The sequence below is a fragment of the Thermobia domestica genome, chromosome 13 (genome assembly GCF_964235325.1).
Source record: "Thermobia domestica chromosome 13, izTheDome1.hap1.1, whole genome shotgun sequence".
Classification (NCBI taxonomy): domain Eukaryota; kingdom Metazoa; phylum Arthropoda; class Insecta; order Zygentoma; family Lepismatidae; genus Thermobia; species Thermobia domestica.
Genome location: NC_137466.1, coordinates 173512660 through 173520960, shown reverse-complemented (window position 1 = coordinate 173520960; position 8301 = coordinate 173512660).

Below are 8301 nucleotides of genomic sequence, written 5' to 3'. Positions count from 1 at the left end.
TTTCTGTGTTGAGCAAATATCGAGAGAAAAGTTGGGAAACTAAAAGATAGCGGACTTCAATCTAGACAGCCGGCGACGTTGGGTGTGGTTGTGCTTACTACTAACATAAGCCCGCTGCAGGCTCAGATCACAAGGGACTGTTGCGCCAGGATTATCTATCTATCTACCTATCTATCTATCTATCTATCTATATATATATATATATATATTGGTGTTATTATTTTACCTTACATTCTCTCAGTAGCGTAAGTAAGGACGAATGGGCCTCCCCGCAAAAATGTTAAACGGACCCCCTCTTTCCACATTCATGAGTCACGTAAAATTTACAGAGAACAGTTTTGAATTTCTATGTTCTATCTAGTGAGTCACAACTTGCTCATATGCAAAAAAATGCACATTATTATTATTATTATTATTATTATTATATTGTGCTATAGTTTTCGTCTATTCTGCTATACCAAATTCGAGAGTCTACGACATCCGACATTTTTAATGAGGTGTGGTCGTCCCACTTTTTGTTGTTTGGTTCGATGCTGGTTTCACTGTTCTTTTCCCATCTTTGAAATACATAAGCACGGCAGATCGCGAAAACTCGACAAGTCGCGTTGTTTCCGAAATGAAGCTCCCAGCCACTTAGTCACCCTGATATATCGTCGTCCTTCCCCATTCAAGGCACAAGCATCACACTGACTAATCGAGTGAGATTCTTGTCGTGTTTGGCGCGCGGTTGTGTTATGCCTTGTAGCTCTTATCTCAGCCCGATGATTTCGTTCAAAAAGTAGCGAGTGGTCATAATGTTTTCCCTGGTCAGTAAAAGTTTTGTTGGCATTTAATTTACTAAATAATCGCTCAGGTGTTACCGTCTTCATAGGTAAAAATGAGATATAGTTGGAACATCACATAATTTTTAACATCTTAACATTATAAAGTTTAACTTCGAAACTGAAATGGGCCTCTTTCTGTTCTGGGCCTCTCAATGTTGCGGGCCCTGCAGGCCCTTTAGTTGCGCCACATCATTCTCAGAAGGATAGGGACAAATAGAAAAGTCAAAATTCATTTTGTCCATTTTTCATGCATCATACACTTCAGAAATAAAATCATATAATACTGATATGTAAGAAAATATTAGTATTGTTTGTCTGTTTTCTGTATACAAAGAACCATTTAGGTTCTTTTTATCTCATATTCTGGTAATAATCAAAAAAAGAAAAGAGTTTCATGTGATAAACGTACGAAAGATAATTTGTCAACGCGATGCGAATGACGTTCTCTGCAACCTAATTCCCGTTTTTCGTACAAAAACTCTATTCCTACCTGCAAAAAGAAAAGATTTATGTTACTCATCAATGGTTGAGGTTTTGCCCTGCGGCTGAACAACACGGCTTGTATAAATAGACTCTGACTGACTGCAGGTGCACGAAAAAAAAACTGTTGGATTCCTCTCCCCGCCCACTTCAAGTGTGGATATCCTGGACACATTCAAACTGAGCGGTACGATCTTTCAGTTCTTCCCAGTAGAGGTACCAGCAGTGATTGCTAAATGAAAAAGTGAGCATCTGGTGGCGAAAAGGCGAAGTGCTCGGACAAGGGGGAGTTCACAGGAACCTTAAACTAGAAATTACATTTTGATTTACTAACTACGGCTCGCTGGGTTCATGATAAACATCCGAGTCTAGAACAATGTTGCCAACAGAAGATCAAATAGTCGCTAGATAGATGCAGGAAAGTCGCTGAACAAATAATAATAATAATAATAATAATAATAATAATAATAATAAAGTATGCACAGCGTATATTATAAGAAACAAAGTAGTCACTTATTTAGAGTCCGAGAAAACCTCAAACTCTTGCAACATCTTTTGCTGTAGCACGTAAATAGAGAGTTTGAGTGATACGATGGTGTATGCAACCAAAGTTCCAATTAATGTAGTTTTTTTTTTTTTTTTTTTAATTTGTAGGTATTAAAATTCTGTCTAAAATGATTTTAAAGAATGGTGTACTTTTAAAAGCATATACAGCACAACCCTTTTACGCAATTTGTATTCAATGTTATTGTTCATATTACTAAATACTTGTTCCACTTCTGGGTTCGAGTGAGGCAAAAATAAAACTATGAAAGCTCAATTACTCAAATCGTTAAATTGGTTTGTATGCCAACCATTGTGGTATTTACTTACCTCTACTCAGCAGCGTCTTTTGCGTTCTTCCATTGTAAATTAGCGACAGTACGCAATTGTTGAGCAGTATAAGGATTTTTTTTAAAATCGTATTTTTGTCGTCAAAAATTATACAATTAGTCTTTCCAGTTACAGATGTCAGTAATACATTGTTTATAAAATTCTCCATTATTAACATTTAACGAAAAAAAAAAAAAAAAGTCCAAACATGACACACATACCAATCAAGTGAATTTACTGGCTGAACAAATTCGTGTGTCTCAGTGCAAAAGTTCATGAGTAACTTTCGAGAAAAAGGAATGTTTGGAAATCTGATGCTGCACGTGAACCACGCTATCTATTGCAGTGGAATCAGTGATGAGTTTGACATCAATCTCTTCATTATGGCACTAGCAAGATGACAATATGGTTAATGACAAATAGCCTATCTCAAACTTTAACTAAAATAATGTTCGAAGTTGTTACATACGAGGTGTGATTAAAAATACAGTGAATCAATTTATTACGAACAACGCAATAACCTTACATGGAATATGATTTCATGTTCAAAATACTGTCCTTCTCTAGCAATGTACTTATCTTAACGTCGAGTTGAGTTGATTTTAATGTCCCTTTTAGCAGTGAAGCTATATGAGACGGGATCTATTGATTAATGTGGAATCCTAACATGAGCTCCTGTCGGGAGTCGAAAGCGGGTCTCCCAAGCCGAAGGCGCGTACGCTATTATCCCAACGTCGAATTATAACCGGAATCATTTATGGAAGGCTTCTTTTGGAAGAACGTTCAGCTGCTCTGTCTTGGCCCTCTCAGTGTCAGGAATGATGTCAAAATGTTTTCCTTTAAGCATGGTTTAAACTTTTAAGAAAGGCCAGAAATCGCATGGTATTAAATCTGGTGAGTAAGGCGGATGTGAACAGATAGGGACACTTTTTTTCGGCCAAAAACTCGCGGATCAAAAGCAAGATGTGGCACGGCAAGTTTTCGTGGTGAAGAAAGAAGCTATTTTGCCTATTTACTCGGTCGTTAAAATGCTTTTTACGAACCCATGCGAGATGTTCAGTTCTTCGAAAAGCTCTCGAATAGTCATTCACCTGTTTGAACAAATCATTTGTCCCAACTTCTTGCACGTTTTTCACCTGTTTTTGACGTCTCCACCGCTGCTCGTTTTCAACCGACTCCTTGCCTCTATTGAATCACTCATACAATTTGTAAACAGCCTTCAATGCCACCGCTTCATCGCCGTACACTGACTTTGACATTTCATGAGCTTCTTTGGCACTTTCTTGCAGCTGAGAACAAAACTTAATGTTGACGTGCGATAGACTCTTCTGCCTCTGGAAGCCAACTAACATGTCACAACTCGTTCAAACTCGACACTGACTGTGCCAAAGGTCTAGGCTACCTAGTTGAAAGGGATACAAGATCGATAGATGGCACTGTTCAATTACATTTACCGTACTTTATGATCACACCTTGTATATAAAGTCGATAGATAACTGCGATTTCAACAAAATGATATACTTGGGATTTTAAATTCCCATACACAATTTTAAAGAAAAATAATTTTTTTGTGACACTAAGAAGTATATCGTTCGTTGTCAATATTAATTAGTATTTATTGTTGGAAAATATGTATTTATGTACCGCATACGAGGTGTATTAGCCAACATTTTAATGCGAGTGGTTTTCTTGTAACGATGAACTTTATTTTTACACATTAAAGTTATTCCCTTCAAAATAGTTTTGGGCAGTTACACATCGATGGAGGCGTTGTTTTAATCTTCGTAGCAGTGCTAGAAGGCTTCTGGTGGAATACCGTTCAGCTCGTCGGTTACGCTCTTCTATATATTATCCTAAGTATCAAAAGGAACACCCTTTCAACTGCTTTCTAGACAAGGGGAACAAAAAGAAGTCACAGGAACTGAGATCCGATGAATAAAGGGCCTGATGAACCACAGAAATGCTTTACTGCGCACAGGTTTCTCATGTCCAAATCCTATGTTAAAACTTGAAGGACGGTAAACACGTTCAAATTTAGCTCACTACTGATTATCCTGATCTTCAATCCACGAACTGACCTCACTATTTCCATATTGTCATCTGTTTTGAAGATTGTGTCTTCCCGCACAAGGTTAGTCTTCCACTTATCCTCGGCCTTCTAAAATGGACTTGTAGTGCCATCTGAACATTTTAGCTCTGGATAGAGAATGTAACCACTTTGTAACTTTTCACAAGTCACAGTAGCAGACTCGCCAAGTTTTAGCCAAAATTTGATGGCAGAACATTGTTCAAACTCCATTGGCGGTCCATTTTACTAACGCACCTCACAAACACTCCACTTCAGACACCCGCAATAATCCTGTAGCAACTGGAGCAAGTTCAAACTTGTACTGAGTCAACAGCAAGAGTTAACTGATATGTGAAGATGGAGCCAGCAGCGTTATTGGTTCGTGTACAGTGTTGCCAGTCTCATTAGTTTTCTAACACACGTCATATGTAAAAAAAAAAATTTTAAAAAAATGCGTTTATTGTTACGTTCTCGTAACTCATACTCTTTTAACAGTTACGGACATACAACTTGCAATGATGATAATAATAATAATAATAATAATAATAATTTGACAACAAAAACAGCCATCTCAAGTTAAAAAGATGTTAGTTGCTTTTGTTGTCAAAATATTCTTTTTAAAATACTACTTACGACATGTTAAATTATTCTGTCCATGATATTGATCCTTTAGTATTATTTTGTCAGATTCTTATCGAAGAATAAGAAACACTTACCTCAGATTTCTATTAAAGAATATACGCACGTTGCTGTCAAATTTTTACCTGAGGTATAGGGAGCAATTTTGAATAAAGGCAAAAAATAAATAAATAAATAAAAATAAAAAAAAATAAAATTGAAAGAACTTCGTAATTTAATTAAAATTATGCAAAATGTTCATCCCTAGCTCTTAATTGCAGTCGCAAAAATTTTGACAGCAACGGGGATCCGTCTACGATGATAAAGTTTCTAAAGCAAGTGACAAAATATTAAATGCTCTCTAGGGCGATAGTCTGAATCTAAGCTAACATATTATATATTAGACGAAAAATATAACTGAGGAAAAGGTAAATATATGAGGTCTGTTCAAAATGTAACATTCAGTAGCAACGGCGACTTTTCTGAGCACTAAAGAGAAATTAGGCGAGTGCAGTACGAAACCTTTATGTGCTTTTGAAAGTTATGAAGGAAGTTAACGGTGTTAGTCGGAGAGATCTATCAAACGAAACTACAATGCAGCGTCTTTACCATTACGTACGTCTCGAAATATCTTATAATTCACTAAGCTTATGTCTTTAATCCTAACTAGATTTTCTTCTAGAAAAATAAGAATTTCTATAAATATCCGACATGTAACATCGCAGGATATCACTCTAAGAGAAATATGGAAAACGAGAAGAGACACATTTACGACTCTGAATCAAAGTTAAAGACTGGAAAGTCGTGTGTGGACGGAGGACTTTTCCACCAACTACTTTAAGACTGACTGACAGAAGTTTTGAGCCTAACACAGAAACAAATAAGCGAGAATAGAAAAAAAAATATGTACCACAATCCTTGTTAGTACGATGTACCAATTTCATGGTGCTACGGAATATGTCTTTGACAGGTCCTTGAATTGATTCAAGTATCAAAAGTTTGGAAAACGGAAAATAATCCAGTATAAGGCTGTCATGCAGTTGAGAGAAATACCAGTCCTTTCATAAGCTACTATCAAAAAAAGGTGAATATAAGAATTCAAGTATGGCAAGGAGAGTGTTAAAGATGAATCGAGGGCAGGAAGATAATCATGTGCTGCCACCAAGGAAAATATTGCGTTATGATCATGCAAGATGGGCAGTTATCTACTCATCAGATAGCAGACAAGCTGGACGAATCACAGGAACGTGCATATCACATTCTGAAAAATGAACGTGGTTTACCAAACGTTTTAGATTGAAAGGTTCCACGTCTTTCGACTCTTGCACAAAAGCGCACTCGATACACTACATTTTTGAACAATTTAACAGTTTGAATGTGATATGGACAATTTTCTGTCCCGATTCATCACTATGGACAAATGCTGTTTTCAGTACTATCACCAAACCAAGCATAACAGTAGAAGAACCTTAATCTTCCACCCTACACAAGGCAAAGGTCACCCCTCCTGCTGGGAAGAATATGGCATTACTTTTGTGAGTTTCCCGAAGTGTGGTATTGATTACCTTCAAAGAGGTCACATTATCACAGAACATATCATGTTGACCTTATGAAAAGTTTTAAGAGCTCAAATCCAAGTAAAAAGACCACAAATATTGACTAGAGAAATTCTGTACCACCATAACAATGCTCTAGCCCACACCTCAGTAGTTGCCATGACAATTATTCATGAATGCGGGTGTGAATTCGTTCATAATTCATCCTATTCACTAGATTCGGCCCCCTCAGACTTCTATTTGTTCCCGAGTCTAAAAATGGCTCTAGCTGGACGACGTTATGCAAGTAATAATGACGCCATTACAGCCCTGGTGGAATTCGCGTGGTCACAACTTTTAAAGATTTTTTCTACTGGGATAAAGGTACTTCAACACCGCTGGAGTGAATGTGTTATACACGATTATCAAGTCCGTCTCTCTTACAGTTTCCTGAAGGCTCAAAACTTACTTATCAGTCACTCGTCGTGTATTTAGAGAAATTTAATCTTGAAACTTGTCTAGATCTTTATCTTGAAACGCTTTTGTAACTTTTAAACTCACTGATAAAATTAGATGGAATTTTATAAATGGAAATATGTAAAATGAACAAATTTCAAGTCTACATGTTCCACAAAAGCTTACAATACCACACTTAATATTCAGTGTTATAAACTAAGGAAGCTGAGTGTTGAATATTACCATATGACATGACATATACGAAAAAGTTACAAGGAATTGAAAATTTGACTTTCTTCAATAGGGTTTTATTCCAAAAACCTGCTTAGGTAAGTATGCCGCTTTACAGAAGTTTAATATCTCAACCTGTTCCGGAATTTTATATATATATTAAAAAAAAAAAAAAAAAAAAAAAAAAAAAAAAAAAGGGTAGAGACTGTTTTAGTGCTTAAAATGACGTAGTTATGGGAAATTGTTTTCAAGAGTGTTCTTCTCATCTGCTTCTTTAACACTATAGCAATAGTTTTTGGTCACTGTAATTACACGAAGTTCTCATAATTACATTTTAAGTAATGTTGCAAACTTTACTTATGTTCATCATATTTCCAGAATAGATTGAGATATCAAATTGCTGTAAACAGCAACATAAACTCTACGTTCATTTTAACTGGATACTCATCTAAGCAATTTTTCGAATTAAATCCTTTCGAAGTCAAATTTTCAGTTTTTTGTAATTTTCTCCCTACTTATTAGAAATATGTCACTGAAGTGGACACTGAAGGTACCGTACTTCTGATGAGCATTGACATGTCTGTCACACTTGTGTCTTTACTGTTGTAGAGGCCTCCAAACGTTGAATATCTACGAACGTTTGCGATACTGTAGCATCCTTCATGTATAACACGTAATAGTAAGTAATATTGTTAAGTTTTTATTGAACATGTAGATTTAAAATATGTAAAAACCTGATGTAGTGTAATTTAAAAATACTATTTTATGTTGGGTTAGCGTGTGGAGGTAAAGTCCCACACTTTGGCTGTTGCACTCATTGAGGCGATATAGATGAACCTCAGAGCCGCATTGGAACGAGGCTAGAACGACAAAAATTTCCCAGTCCCGAACCCGGCTCGACAAGCAGACGGCTATGACTTTCCTCGTCGTATAGTAATATATAGTATAAACATCTGTAATACAATCATATTGGAACTGCACTCTCCGAAGAAATCATCAAAAAATAAACCTTCACCGGGATACTCTGAGGGGTTAAATAGTTATCATGATTCATAGCTATAAACTCCAGCTAGCGACACACTGCACCCATAAAAAATTGTACTTGTGGACGAACATCAAGTCAAATACAATTCCTTTAGAAGCCTCGACTCTTTAATTTGCTTCTTCTTATCCATCCTAAGTTTCTTATATATTTATTTGTATCGTTTTTTTTTTT